Raw genomic sequence first — 16886 nt, 5'->3', positions numbered from 1 at the left:
GCAGTTATTGGGTAAACTTGATTTAATTTTAACCAAAATTAATGACATAAAGTTGAAAATACAATTAAAGTTTTCTGCATCTTCTTGATACATTGTAGTTAACCAGATAAATTTATTCTTAGTGCTTCTTAAAATTTATAGTTGGTAGTTCAGTCAAAGGACTGTATGTATAGAAGGTTAAGCTCTTTTAATATTAGTGTCTTATGGCATTTATGATGTTTTTAATTATATGGGAGAAATAGAAAAAGTAGCATCTATGTTGCTTCTTAATAGCTTCCTATAAAGTATTTCATTACCCCCATCTACAGTATGAAAAAGTGCCATAATTATAAGTCATATGTGTTTTAATTTGTTATTATTTGGGGAGGTAAAATGAACATTTTAGAAATGCCCCAAAATGTGGATAACACTGTACTTTGGTCACATGACAGGACATTTGACCCGTTTCCTTTAAAGCCATATAGATTAAAATATAGCTGTATTTGGCAAGGTAGTTAGTCATATGAAAGTTAAGATAGGACCTAGGGCTGCTGTTGATGGCAGTTAACAGTAGGAGTACCTGTATACATCTAAAAACTGACACAGTTAGAGACATAAATAAGGGCTGTTCTCTTTTCTTCCCATCCCTGTAGTTGTTGGCCATGGCAACAATTACTGACAGAAATGTCAAGGAATGAGATTTTCGTTTCTGCAACCAAATTAGCTTGTTTCCTCAAGTGGCAAATTCTTTTCCCAAAGTGAATCATAATAAGGATTAGTCAGAGGGGTATTGAATTGAACTTACTCCTTGCTTTTGAGACCTCAGTAAGCATAAATCATTTGAAAAAAAAAAAATTGCTCAGTACATTTCTGGGGGGAGGGAGGAAGGAAGGAGGGAAGGTAAAGGAAAGATAGGAATCAAGCAAGGTTTCACAGTGGAACCAAGTTCACATTGAACCTCTGACACTTAGAAGTTGTCTGCCTCCCCCTTATCTGTAAAATGGGTATAATAGCCCACATTTCACAATTTTGTTGTGAAGATAATAAAAGATAATATTTGTGGCCACTAGGTGACACTGTAGATAGAACACTGGATTTGGAGTCAGGAAGACTTGAGTTCCAATTCAATATGAGAAACTTACTAATTTTTGACTGTGTGTCACTAAATTGATGAATTCAGTTACCTTATAGATCTTAGTTTCCTCAATATTAAAATGGGCATAATAATGCAAGTATTTGTTAACTTTAAAGCAATATATGATTGTGACCTGCTATAATATATATTATTATTATTATTCATTAAGATCATGCTATTAAAATAGTTATTTCATAAGAATAGTCATAAAGAATGCATTTCAACAGTTACATTGTATACCACACTTTACAGCTCTTTCTAAGGTACTTATTAACCTTTCAACTCCATAGTGAATAGGCGAATGTTCTTTTCTGTGCTCATTCAGCAAACCTTATAGACATCCTTTTAAGGCAAGCAAAGGACATAAGCCTGATTTCCAAGAGGAACTGCCCAAGTCCCAGCTTCATTTCAAGGGAGTTTTCCCTGAAAGATGAATTAAATCAGCAATTGAGCTGATTTTTTTTCCCCCCTCTTGAGGTGATATTTTATTTATATGGTAAAATGCTTGGAAAGTGATTAATTTGTCAGGGGAACATCTTGTTACTGTAAATTTGCTGAGTGTGTAATAAAATTGCCATAACAATGATATGAAAATGAAGATTCTTTTTTTAAAAATGAAGGCAAAGAGTCTATTTTCATCAGTCCATTTTAATTTAGATTTCTTTATTTCTTTCTAAAGCAAATAATGCAAACTGCCCATGAGGAGTGGGTGTCTGAGGTGGGGAGAAGAAAAAAGGGAGGGAGCAGAATAGAAGCAGAAATGAAGAAGTAGAACTAGTGCCTTATTCTCTCTCTGGACCAACAGTGACTGATACATCCATTAAATTTCAGCCCAGGCTGATTGACTGAGTGAATTTATAGAAATTAAAAAATACGGGTCATATATCTTTTCTGATAGACTCTAAATGAGAAATAGGAATTCCCTTAAACCTCAAAAGAGGAAATCCATAGGTGAGAGTTTTTTAGTCAATAAGACACTCTAGCAGCACTTCTTTCATTGTGTTATATAATACATTTTAGTCAATAGCTAAATATCATAGCAGCCTTTTTTTCCTCTTTGATTAATTTAATGCTATGTTTATTAACTCACATGGTGAGAATTTACTGTCTCCCTTTTTAGTCACATTTTAACTTGTAATCTACAAAAAATGCAGGTTAACATAATCCGTTGTTCAGTTTTTGAATGTAACGAGTGAAAATAGCATTAGATAGGGAATGATGCCTTTTATTCATGCTCATTTTCCCTACTGCCTGTCCATTTGTCCAATGGAATGAGCCACTTATCATGCTTCTAGGTTTTTCTCTTTCATACTTAAGAATTATGAAAGGAAAATTCCAATTTTTCCTCTCCTTCAGTGACAGGTAGACTGAAGATTGTGGTCATTTGGATTAAAAACATATCCATCATTACCAGCCTGCAGGTTATTATGATGTCTCCTTTGAATATATGAATTTCATATACTGCATGTTGGAAACCAAAAATGCCAACTTTTTGTATAAATAATTATCCCATTGGTGATATACAGCATACTGTTGCCATATTTTTTCACTTTCATAGCATTCTTGGCCTTATCACCCATAACATAAATCTTTTATTCTCATATTTAATAAAACTGGGAGGGTAACAACCCTCTGTACATTGTACAGTTGACCAATCACACATCATTATTTGACACTCATTATTTGTTTTCTCATGACAGATATTTTTGTATATCTTCCAGTTTAAGTTTGACAGCATGTTTGATACAGCAGTGCAGGGAAGTAAGCAGATGACCTTATTTATGTGCTGACTGTGACCTCAGCACACAGCCCTCAGCTTAGTGAGGTTCCATGGATGGATGGATAGATGAATGAATAAAGTTCCAAGCACCTGGTAGTGTTATTTTAGGCTGCTAATCTGTCAACTGAATTCTTGAGTAGGAGTTTTGGCTGTGGATGGGAGCCCTGGAAAAGAGGGTATGTATGGTAAGGGACTTTAGGCAGTGGGAAGCATGGAAGTGGGTTAAAGGGAAGTAACATTTCCGGACACAAAGAAAGGGATGTTACATTTTGAGTTGGAAGGGAGCTTAAACTTGGGATCCAATTTATTCCCTTATTTTACAGAGGAGAAACTTAAATTTCAAGAGGTTAAATGATTTGCCTGATGTCACATCATGTATACAGTGGTGTACAAATTACTTTGGGGGAGGAGGAAGGTTAAAAGAATTAAATATATTGCTGTTTAGTAAATCTTACAACTTTTCACATGTGTAATAAACTTTGGATGTGTAAAATATTGCTGTGGTCATTGATATGTGATTTAGCATTGATTTCACAATATTTTGACACATTTTAAAATTCATCATGAAACCACACATTTATCATATTCGATATTAAGCTTGCCTCTGAAAAGTAGTTATTTTTTTCTAAGTCCAATGCTAATTATAGCCCTGAGATTTTTTTTTTTTGGGGGGGTTAAATCAAGTTCATTCATAGGCCATTGAAATAAGGCTATATCCATCTCTCTAGTAAATTTATTCAATTTGAGTTTTTTCACATGATAGTAGACTATGTTGTAGCTAGCATACCATCCCAATTTGGAAATTTCTCTTTTTATAGAATACATTTTTTCTCAACATATAAATATACTTTTTAATGTTTTATTATTTCTTCCATGTGGATAAATCTTTCTAAACCAACTAAAATTTAGAAATCCCCAAAACTTTTTAAGGGGTGGAAACTATAGAGTATGATAAACTTGGGCCAAAAAGTAGGAGATTTCTTCTGATAAGTATTGCTATAACTGTATGAAAAAGAATGAATTTCATCAGTAAAAGTCATTTTCCCCACACTTTTCAATACTCCAGTCTTTGTATTGTCTTGCTTATGAAAAGCATTTTTCCCTCTTTACTATATAATAGCATTAGTTGACAGCAGCTTTTTCCCAACCCTAGTCTTAACTGATTTCCCAACTTTTTTTTCTACTTCCACATTTCACAGTAAAATAAGGGTTCTTAATATCTTTCATGGATCACTTTGGGCATCAGGCAATCTGGTAAACCTAATAAATAAATACCCCAAAATAAGATTTTTAAGAATATAAAATAAAATATGGATTATATAGGAAATCAATTATTGAAATAGTTACTAAGTTTTTAAAGAAAAACAAATGAACAGATTTCATATTAAAAATGCTTCCTGGAGAAATCAGTAATAGTCCTTTTAACAATCAGGTTCCTCTCTAGGTTGTTCTTTTGCAGTAATGATTTGTCAACTCTTGGTGGGTTTTTGTTTTTGTTTGTTCTGTTTTTTAGTTTTAGTTCTTTTTAGCTGCATTTTAACATATATGACAAAAAAAAATCTAGCACTCAGCTAATAGTGAAATCTAAATATCAATGGAGAAAGCAGCTTAAATGATTTCTGGTCAAGGTCATATGTTCTGAATCAACCTTATGTCAGTGAAAGCACAAAAAAATCTTTCATTGGAGATGAAACTACGTCATAATCATGATCCAAACACATTAGTTTAATTACCAGACTTGGGCTTCGTGTTATATAGCCAAGAAGGGGTAGCTGTCTGTTTTCTCCAGTTTATCTTTCACATTAATATTTCCCAATGTTTCCTCCCTCCTTCTGTCCTTCCCTCCTTCTCTCTCCTTCTCTCTTCTTCCCTTCCTTTGCTCCCCTCCCTCCCTCTCTTTCTCTCCTTCTCCTCCCTCCTTTCCTCTCCTATCTTCCTTCCTCTTCTCCCTTCCTCTCTCCCTCTCTTCCTTCCCTCCTTCCCCTTCTATCCTCCCCCTCCTCTTCCACTCCCTCCTTCTCTTTCCACTCCCTATGAGGCACTGTTATTCTCCACATTACTCCTTGTTTTCATGAGGCAATATTGTTCATAATCTTCTGCCATTGTCATGCAATAAGTTTTAAAAATAATTTTATGTTACAAATGGTATATTTTTGCTGGGCAAGTAGAGGAAATGTTTCCCAAATGAATCAGCTTCTAGGTTGCTTTCCCGCTTCCCATATTTTGGACTTGAATTTTCAAAGATTTAAACTTTTTCAGGAATGATGATTGCAACTTCTTTTGCCCATTTTCCGTAAAAGATTTATAGAATTGAATTGGCCTAGGTGAGATTTTAAACTCCATTTGAATCTTTGTTTCTTTCTTTTTTAACTGCTGTCTACACAATTTAAAATTTCTACACAAAAGTTTAGCTTTTTGACAGTTGTTATACTTCTCCTGGAACTTACTACAATTTCTAATGATAAATTTTTCACTGGTTTTCAATGTATACTGTATTTTAGACAAGAAATGCTTAATATACATTTTTGATTAATCATTCTTCTGTTTTTGGTCCACAAAATACCTGTGAATTGATCTCACTCACTGTTAGGTTAATTGTAATCCATTATGTAGTTAGTGTCATGAGGCATTTTTAGTAAAAAATAATAATAATAATAATAATAACAACAGACCTTTTCTTGAGCTACCAATGCATTCATTAAAGCCAAATTAAACTATTACAGATATCCAGATTTGAATAAATAGATTTTTTTGATAGCACCTTGGCTGAAACCTTAACAAAAATTCGTTTTTATACTGGTATTAAAGAAAAGAAAGATGGGAAGAGGCAGTGGGGTCAGGCCAAATATATACAATCTACTAGAGGCAAGGCCATTTTTGAGGTTGATAAGGTATTAGTAACCCTAGAGTTTTCAATGTTTATAAGTTTTGACCATTATTATCAAGTGTCAAGGTTTTGATTAGGTCTGTCGGTAGACTTATCCAAAGACTAATCTTACTTTATCATTAGAAAGTTGGGTATTGTGCATTGAATGTTTTTGTTGTTTTTTAACTTAAAAAGTATTATACATTATTGGTGGAGTTGTGAACTGATCCAGCCATTCTGGAGAACAATTTGGAACTATGCCCAAATGTAATGTTTGGGCTAGTTTTTTGAAGGTCCTCAGGATCAACCTGGAGTTCTTGGTCTTAGTGGAGAAGTGAAGATAGAATGTCTCTTTTCCAGTCTTTCTCAGCCCTTAAATACCTTTGACAATTATATCATTACAGCATATTGAATATATGTGAACTAGAGAACCATCAATTCCATTGAGTTAATACCTTGTTTCAAGTATACTTCTCTACATTTCCAAACCTCTACACCAAAAGGGCTATCAAACTGTTGACTTATCAGTGACTCTATTGGGCCTGTATCCCAAAGATATAAGAAAAAGAAAAGAACCCACATGTGCAAAAATGTTTGTGGCAGCCCTTTTCATAGTGACAAGGATCTGAAAACTGAGTGAATACCATCAGTTGGAGAATGGCTTGAATAAGTTGTGGAATATGAATAATGGAATGTTATTGTTCTATACGAAATGACCAGTAGGATGATTTTAGAGAGCCCTGGAGAGACTTAAATGAACTTAAGTAAAGTGACTAGAACCAAGTAAACACTGTGCACAGCAAGTTATGTGATGATCAATTATTATGGACTTGGCTCTTTTCAACAATAAGGGGATTCAAGGCAATTCTAATAGACTTTTAATGGAAAGAGCCATCTGCATCCAAATAGAGGATTATGGAGAGTAAATGTGGATTACAACAAATATTTTCCTCTTCGTTGTGGTTATTGTTGTTTATTTGATTGCTTTTTTTTCTATCTCATTTTTTCCCCTTTGATTTTTCTTGTGCATGTTTAGAAATATGTTTTGAAGAATTGCACAGATGTAACTTATTGGATTAATTACTGTCTAGGGGAAGGGGGAGGTGGGGAAGGAAGGAGAAAAATATGGAACAAAAGATTTTACAAGGGTGGATGCTGAAAACTATTTTTGCATATATTGAAAAATAACCTATTATTTTTTAAAAAGGTATTTTTTTTTTTTCCTGAGCCTGGGGTTAAGTGACTTGCCCAAGGTCACACAGCTAGGAAGTGTTAAATGTCTGAGATCACATTTGAACTCTGGTCCTCCTGAACTCAAGGCTGGTGCTCTATCCACTGCTCCACCTAGCTGCCTCCTTAAAAAGGTATTTCAATCTGTTTCAGTGCAGAGAATACTCACAATTCAATTTAGAATTTAAGTACAATTCAATGCAAATATATTCCCATTATCTACCAGTGTATTGCTGAGGGGGTACAAAGATAAAAATAAAAAAAAATTCCCCTCTAAATTCTTTCCAGAATGTTTCTGAATTTCAGTACCCCTTTCAGCATTTGACTTTGCTTAATTTTATCCTGTAATCTACATAACTTTTTTTCTCAGACTTTTTGGGACACTACTTTTAATTCTTCTATCTGGCAGTTCCTTCTCTGTCTCTTTTGCTAGAATGTCATCTATGTCCTCCACCTAACTGTGTTACTAAAGGCTCTGTGCTAGGCTCTTTCTCTATACTCTCAGTACCTAAGATCTCATGTATTTCATTATCAGCTTTCCTTAGATGAATACCAGATTTATACCTGGCCTACTATCTCTCTTAATCCTATATCACCAAGTTCGTTTTGGACATTTCAAACTCAATATCTTGTATGTATCTCAAACTCATATTCAAAAGAGAATTTATTATCTTCTTGTGCCCAGCAACTCCCTTCCTCCCACTTCTTTATCAATATTCTTCCAATCATAATATTTTATAATTTAAAAAAAATCTTTTATTTTTTCATTCATTCATTCATTCAGTGCATAACTTCAAAGTCATATACCAGTTTCTTTCACTACTCTTCCCCCTCATCTCCTACTCTCCATAATCAGCTACTTGTCAGATATCTTTTACCTCTCTAATACCTCCACCACAGGGCAGACCCGCATCCTCTTTTACCTGGACTATCACAAGAGCTTCCTAATTTATCTTCCTACTATAAATCTCTCTCCTCTCTGGTTCATCCTACAAATAGACACAAAATTGATAATCCTGAAGTATAAGTTTGATGATCACATTATCTTGCTCAAAAACTCCAGAGGCTCCCCATTGTTATAAGCTACCGTGCTGGAAGACAGGTAGTATGGAATAACCTGGAAAAGAAAATTTTTGATTGCCAAGTGGGGCTTTATTTACAATTGGTCTCCAAATATTTTTTCAGTTATATTTTCAACATTTCTTCTAAGAACCTTAAAGCCCAAACAAAGGTTGGGCTTCCTTTGGATCAAGAAGTATAGTCCCATACACTTAATAATGAAACTTAGTCAAAAGAGATGGCTTAATGGTGTGTTAAATGACAAGCCTGTGCTCACATTCCAATTCTCAGAGTTGTGTGACCACTGATAATTTAGTCAACAAGCATTTTAGGTACCATGCTATGTTCCTTTATAAAGCACTTTGTTAAACCTTTATAGTACTTAACTCACATTGTAGATATGAGTATAAAAATGAAATAATACTTATAAAGTGCTTTATAAAGTCATTAATATTATTACCCATGACATTAATAGAATTTAAATTCCTTGAGAGTTTAAATTTTGAGTGCTAATTTAAAATTTTTTCAATACTATTATTTTGTCATTTGGCAATGATCTTAGTATATGTTTATTTCGTTGAAGTGAAATGAAAATCACACAATTAGTCAGTGAAAGAGCTTGTTTGAAGTCAAGGCTTATCTTTTTTGATCTACTTTTTTTTTAATAGCTACCCCAAGATTCCTCTCTGTCTTGAGTACAACATTTGGTAAACTAATGCTATTTTTAGAGTGCCATTACAGAATGAAATATTACACCTTAGAATTTCTGGCAGATTTTGCCAATTGGAGTCATGACTACTGCTAAGATATTTGAACAATCTGTATCTCTGTTCTTTACCACTCACCAGACGTCCAGAACTCTGCTTTCAGGGTATCTTCAGTTGGATGCTTCATTGGCTTCTTAAACACAATATGACTAAAATCAAACTTTTTTTTTTTTTTTTTTTTAAAGAAATCCAATCCTGTTATTTTTTGTTTTGGACTTGCTTATTTCTGTGGATGTTATAGATAATCTACTCAGTCTCTTTTCTTGGAATCCTTAATTTTTCCTTCTACTGTACCTACTTTGTAGGTACAGACTTTTCAGACTGCTTACATGTCTTTCTTTTCTCTTTCATATCCTACAGTACTGTATAATCAGTCTATAAGTTTATGATTTTTTTGTATGAATTTTTATTAATGTCTTTTTGTTTTTTTATGTCACCTTCATTTCCTCTTACATTTCCACCCCTTATTTCTCTCCCAATGGCCATTGCTTATAATAAGGAATTTTAAAAGTTCAGCAAAACTAACCATAAAGAAAAGTCTGGCATTAAATGCAGTGTTTCCTATCTTGTAGACCCTCATTTATGTAAAAGAGTTGCCTTATATCTTTTCTGCTGCCAAATTTGGTATATACTTCTGTAGTATTACTCATGACTTTCAGACTGCTTCCATGTCTTTCTTTTCTCTTTTTCATATCCTGCTTCCATCTATCCTTCACACTTCCAAATGATTCAAATAGATCTGTGAACTCATTGGTACCCATACTTCATTGTAAGAAATTTATCACAGCATCTATATATCTACCCATCTTATAGACTTTTGTCCATTCCTTCAAACACTTGCCATAAAGATTTGCTTTCTCTGAAGAATACCAGTGGAACATCTGAGCTAATCAGCGATTGATTATTCCTTGTTCAAGTCATATTATTAATCTATAATTTTAGGCATAAATTTTTTAACCCAGATTTGGCCAGATTAATCTTCTTTATACAGAGATCTGTCACTCTTGATCAAAACCCTACCATTATATACCATATATAGTCAGTCTGTCTTAAAGACCCTTAATAACCTGAAAATTTTGCAGCCTGCCTTTCTAATAACCAAAGTGTAAAATCATATCTGTCATTAGATTTTATAAGTCCCTTGAAGAAATGAACTTCATCTCTTCTTCAGTTTAATGTCCTAATATTTGCTGAAAGAGTGATTGTACTAAAATTCAATTTAAAAAAATATCTTCTCAAATTATGATTTTTAATTTTTTATGACAACTTCCCTGACAAAATTTACCTTCCCTGTTTTAGAGCAGTCATGGCATTGCAAGATGACATAAAGAAATTTATCCTACATACAAACTGAGTATTATTGTTTTAGAAGTTGGAGAAAAGAGTAATTTATACTAACTTCTTTCTGAATTTGCAGTTAATATTCAGTATGCTGTTAATATGCAATGGCAATTCACAATCAGTTGTTTAAATAACTCTGAATTACAAGAATAGCTCACATTTGCGGGTGTGCTGGTTGTGTTTGTTTAAGTATTTAAGGCAATGAAAAAGCATAGGCATTTGATCTTAACAAAAAAAAAAGAGGATAAAAATTCAAGCACGACTCTCTCCTCTCTTTTCCCTCTCTCTCCTCCCTTTCTCCCCCATTTCCTTCTTATTTATAATTTACAAAATAAAATAGGAAGAAGAAATTGTTCCAAATAGTGAATAAATTAGGTCTTTTTTTGTCCTAGAGCGAGGTAAAGTACAGATTATAATGAAAGTATCCTAGAATTGTTTAATATCCAAATCACAAAGCAACATAAAATTAAAGGGATTATTTTGGACTGGTATTTGAAATTTTACCAGAATAAGGAAATTAATGTTAGGACATTTTGAGGATTCTAACAGACATGGATCTTTTCTTTTTAATCCATGGGTTAACATACATTTATTATCCAAAAACTTAGTTATTTACTAACAAATTACTTGCCTTTTTAAAATGGAGAATCCACATGTTCATCCATGACTATTGCTAAATCTATGATCCTTTTTGGGTTATACAGAAAGATACTTTTTTATTTTATCATTTATGCAACAAAGAAAATGCTTATCTTGATTTGGCAACACAAAAGCTATACTTTGAGATGGAATATAAATCATCTTATATTTAGATTTATTGTGTTGCATAATTTGTTTTATAATACTCTATAGTAGAAAAAAGAATGAACTTGTGCTTATAGAATTTTTTTTAAAGTAGCTTTCATTCTTTTTAGTCCACAACAACAAAAATTTTTATTCTTCCCCTACATTATAAATCATAAAGGGAAACAGAAGCCACTTGCTTTAAATTACACATTTTTCATATATGAGCATGTTCATTTGCCATAGCTGTTTTCACTAAATGCTTTGGTTTTGTTAGTCATGGCTGAAAGTCATATTTGCTTTCTTCATCTGAAAATTACATGTGTTAGTAGTACATAAAGACATTTTTCTATATGTAAATTTTATTTTATTCCTGGAAAATTTATTGGAGTCCAAGGAAATTATTGATTGCAATCGTAAAAATAAAATTTACATTGATCTTTAGAATCTTGTTGAACATCTTCAAGGGATCCATTGGGTGATTTAGAAATGTCCACAAGAACATACATATTATAGCTCACTTATTTATTTGATGCTTTGTAGTTTTCAAAACACTTGCTTTCCTATAACCTCCTGGTAAATTTGTATTATTCCCAGTTTACAGATGAGGAAAAAGTAAGATTTCCATAAGTTAAAACACTTCCACAAGGTCCCATCACTAAATTTTCAAGGCCAGATTATTTAAATTTATGAATAAGGAAGGTGTTCTGATTAATGGGATAGTCAGGTAATAGAATACCACCATAAATTTCATTCATTACTTTTTTATAAAGTTTCCCCTAACAGCTTTGCAGAAACATTAATTAAAACAATTTACATAATGAATTGCTTTAGTATATGTTTAATAATTGATTGTTGAATGAAATAACATGTATCAAAGCTAATAGATAACTATGTCTCATTTTGTTATGAATTTGATAAACTTGTTTACATTGTCTTCTTTTATTTGTTTGCAGTATATAGATTAAACATTCTGGTTTTGTGATATTTCCACAATTCAGTGAATCAGTGACTACATTGGTACAGGTACTCTTCTACCACATACATACGGCCCATTCCTGCTATCTTATCCCGTGTAACTTTTCCCCTTCCCAAAATCTTATGGTATGAAGAGTCCATCCACTGCATTGTTAATTATCCTTTATTTGTCTAAAAATTGAATAGTTTATCAGTGGAATATACTGGTTCATTTGTTGTTCTTTGTTATCTTGACATTATTGAACTGCCATTATTGGACATCCTTCTATTTGATGACATCCTATATGTGGTTCTTTCAGTTCTTTGTTAGTAATGTCTTAAAGGATATATATTTACGGATAGTGCCTCTTCAATTCCCTTTTTGTAACCCTAACCTGTAATTCTTTGAACATGATGCATAGTCATGGAGCATTAGGAGAAAAATATGAACCTTTTCTTGGATCATTAAAAGATGATTCAGTTTCCCAAAAACAGTTCAATCAGCTCTCATTCTTTTATTCCATTTAGGCCCAATCATTTTCCAGGCCAAGTGACTATTCAGTTCTATGTACTCATGGAGTCAGTCTGTCCTGTACCTAGGAATCATTGTATTATTGTATCATAGGCAGAGAGCTGATAGAAAATGCAAGGATCATCTTGAACTCTCTGTCTTAACCTCCACACTTGAATGTAACCTATCCAAATTAATTGGAAGGTTATCCTTTGAACATACTTCATGAACTTGTTTTTTCTTGGTGGACCTTTCATCTCAACTATCTTTTTGAAAACTCTATGAAAATTATTTAGCATTCTACTTCCTTATGGTCCATCCTAGACTTTGTACTAGAAATCTTCTTTGATTGACAAATACTTTGGTCAGCATATTTTGCTTTCAGTATTTATAAAAAAGAAACTATTTTTCCTTGTTGTCTATAATTTTGTCATGAGAGAGGCCTTGATTTGTTAAGCAGGGTCTGTGAACTAGTTAAAATAAGTGGTTTCCTTTGTAATCCAACGTACTTTATTTATTTTTTGCATTTAAAATATTCGAAGAGTCATCCATTTATATGTTTTATTGCTAGGGAGGGTTCATGACAAAGTTAAAGTTCATTTCTTTAAAGGGAATATCTACTGTATCATAAGAAAAGTGGTATATTATATTCTTTACCTTTTTAATCAATGATGCAATTCTAAAGACATGGTCAACCTTTTTTTTTTTTTTTTTTTTTTTTTGTTTTTTGTTTTTTGTTTTAATACCTTTTATGTCTAAGATCAGCCATATTTAGGATTGTGGCTCTATGTGAAATCACAATTGCCCCTACTTGGCCCTTCACACTGTGGGCTGTAACCCTTAAATCTTTTCGACTTGTGATCCTGTATTGCACAAGAAATTTTTTAAATGATCTGGATATATAGGTATATAAAATAGGTGTACAAATGAAATATTTACCAGTAACATCATAATTCTGCAACCCACACTTTAAGAAATTGGGCTCTGGTCAATAAAGTGAGGATTTTACATAACTGTTCTTTGCAAAAAAAAAAAAAAAAATCACTTTGGTTACTCTTCCTACCTTTTCATTTGTCTCTCTTTTTCCTTCCCCCCCACTCCCCCTGTCCCCTAATCTAGCATCATTTCTATTTCTGGAGATTTCTCTTTCCTTATAAGAAGTTATTGCTAAAAACAATAACCATATAACTCATCCAACCTTCCAGAAAAAGCTTTTTTTTTTTTTTAAAGGTTATCCAGTGCGAATTTTTCTTTTTGCTGAGGCAATTGGGATTAAGTGACTTGTCCAGGGTCACACAGCTAGGATTTGAATTCAGGTCCTCCTGACTTCAGGGCTGGTGCTCTATCCACTGTACCACCTAGCTACCCACTATCCAGCATTCTTAAAGTCACTCATGAAATGTTTTAATCTCAAATTCCAGTTTGCTTTATATCTTGACTTCCTGTATTTTAACTAGCTTTTAATTATGGGCAGACACATTTTTTTGGAGGGGGGCATTTTATAGTCCTTTAATTTGTAGAATATTCACATCAGAAAAGACCTTAAAACTAATTTAGTCTTTCATGTATATCAAATGAGGACAATTGAGACTCAGATGTGGAAGTGATTCTTAATCTAAAGTTATACATCCTGGTTATTGAAGTAAACTTCCTTAGAATGAAGCAGGGGTTTTTGTTTAATATATTGAATAGTTTTGAATTGAGTTCCTAGTTGCTTATAAATGTAAAAATGTTGTATAAAAGAACCACCTTATGATAAAATGATTATTTTGAATTTTTTTTTTTTTAGGAGTATAATTGTCACACAAGATATCCCCACTATAATCTCTTCAGATTTCTTGAGACAAGTTTAAATGGGTAGAATCTTGCTATTCTTCTATATTTCTGGCTTAGTAACTTAAAGAATGGGACAATAGGGTGGAATGGTAGATAGAATACTAGACCTGGATGACTCATCTTTAGTTGAAATCTGGCCTCAGATTTTTGTGTGATCCTGGGCAAGTCTCTTTCTGCTAATAGCCTCAGCTTTCTTATCTGTATAATAAGCTGGAGAACGAGATGACAAACCACTCTAATATGCTCAAGAAAACTCAAAATTGTGTCAGGAAGAATTGGACATTACTGGAACAATTAAACAACAGCAAAAGCTTAAAGGTTAACTCAAAGTTAAATCATATTTTGAGCAAGGGAACTAAATATGGGACCTAATTTAGTGAGTGACTCATCTGTTTTGGTGATACATGTCATGGAATGTGAATTCTTGATTCTTCTATATCTATTTTCTGAGATTGCATAAAGGACATACACACATTCAGAGACACGCATGTGTATTTGTACACACATGTACACATGCATATGTGTGTATGTTTAGATACATGCATGTGCATATATACACATATCATATATGTTTCTGTGATTTTTTTTTTCCCCTCCTAGGATTACACATTTTCAAACAACTAGAATGCAAGAAAGTATTTTAAATGACTGAATCACTAAAATCATAGCTATGTGGAACTCTGATTCTTGATGCTTATGTAGCTATTGAAATTTCCTGAATTAAAAATTGTCAAAAATAGAATGCAATAAAACATTGACTTCACTTGAACATAGTATAATATTTGTTTTATTTTAAGAAAGTATTTCCTATTTTTATTGTATTTTAGAATCACCATTTATTTTTTCACTGGTAGCCAAGAAGGACAGTAGAGAAAGTAACTAAACTTTAAAAAAAATGTTTATTGTTTTATAAAAAGTGGTATCCAGCTTATATATTTGCCTCTGTTTAAGTTCTTTATTCTAAGGGGGATGATGACCAAACTAATTAGTCTTGAAGAGAAAAATGGAAAGTTTTGAAACTCTTATTAAGAGGAACATTTGAAAAATTAGGGGATGGTTTGTTTTAGTGTAGAAAGAGAAGAGGGAGAGGAAACATAATAGATACTATCAGTTTGATGCTCTTCATAGTTATTACACTGGGCAGAAAGAAGACCACTCTATGAATGTTTCAAGGAAGTATAATTTAGCTTTGCCAGTTAGTAAAGGAAAGATCTGACTTTGTGAAGTTGCAGCAACCATATCACTAAGGTCAGAAGAAGAAACAAAGGATGAATGACCAATTTTAGATCTAACGTGGAAAGATCTTCTGCTTTAAGTTGGATTAGATGACAGCTAAGAACTATAAAGATTCTCTGTGAAAGTGTTAATTAAAAGATTGTTTTTATTTACTACAAAGCCAGATAACATAGTGTGCATTCTTTTGTGCATTACATCATTTGAAAAAAAATTAATAGTTTTTTTCAGATTTTTACTTAGCCAGTTTTTAGCCCATTTCCTTCCTGACCTCCTCCTTCTCAGAATATTATACATCTTTTTTCAGTTTCCTTAACAAAAATACAATTTCAGGCTTTCTCTATGTGAAAACCATGACAAAGTGATTTTATAGCCAGTACTGAAAGTGACTAAACTTGACAACAATTGTATTTTATGACAACTCCTGCTTTCATGTCCCCAGCCTACTTTCATATCATCATTTTTTTTTACCCCAAATATGAGCAATTTCATATCTCTGCATTGGCTGGAAACAAATCCCTTTACCAGGAATACATTTTAATGGAGGATAGCATGCTTCACTTAAGTCGCCAGAACCTTAACTGTATAATATTCAATTTCTTACTAACCAAGAACCAAAGCTTTTTATTGAGGGCCATGTTCGTAAGGGTCAGGGCAGAATTAGTATTACAGAACTAAACCAGATTAAGGGGGAATGTGAATTAGATTTGGTAACAGATGGTGCTGGGGAAATTAAAGGTTCTTTGCGAATGGAAGCGACAGCAGCTTGCCTCTTTTCTCTGTCTCTCTCTTTCATGCACTTGATAGACGGGTATAAATCACAACAATCCTGTCTTGACAGCCAATTTCAAGAATTTGATCTGGTTAAAGACATGGCTTTCCTGCTCCACTCACTGAAACCAGCCTCTATTTTATTTTTATATAGCACCTTGTCATATTTAGAAAAGCAGACTCACCTGCCTTCCTTTAATGAAATTTTCCTTAATTACAGTTTTAGCTCTTTAGTCTTAATTACTTTTCTATTTAGCCTGAATTTTCAGAATGTCTCTCAGGAATTTTCTTTCTAAAATCCATCTCTCTCTCTCCCCCCCCCCCACTTATTCATGCATATGCTTTCATTTTTCCAAAGATGCCTTTCATTGTTAGAAGTTATTGTCAGATTCAGTATAATGAGATCCTAATTATCAAAACCATTATTGGTAATGAGAAAGGTTTGCAAGTGATGGTTAAACTTGTCAAAAAAGAAAAAAAATGAAAATATACTATAAGGAAATACCTAAATAGCATTTCTGACAGTATTACAGGAAGAATTGAGTAGAAATTCCCTTTTTCTGTTCTTCATAAAAGCTTTGAAAATAATTGCTCTTTCTACTTAAGACAGATTTTTCACAATTTTAGGGTCATTTTCC

The 16886-nt window shown here is 32.9% G+C and overlaps 1 protein-coding gene across 17 annotated transcripts in view; it reads left to right on the top strand.

The window, feature by feature from the left end:
- Positions 1 to 16886, top strand: part of ESRRG (estrogen related receptor gamma) — a 657723-nt gene that overhangs the window by 466075 nt on the left and 174762 nt on the right. The gene's annotated exons all lie outside the window — the stretch shown is intronic.

This window comes from Sminthopsis crassicaudata, chromosome 4 (assembly GCF_048593235.1).
Source record: "Sminthopsis crassicaudata isolate SCR6 chromosome 4, ASM4859323v1, whole genome shotgun sequence".
NCBI lineage: Eukaryota > Metazoa > Chordata > Mammalia > Dasyuromorphia > Dasyuridae > Sminthopsis > Sminthopsis crassicaudata.
The sequence above is the reverse complement of the archived record's forward strand: the minus strand, read 5'-3'. Positions and strand labels throughout refer to the sequence as shown.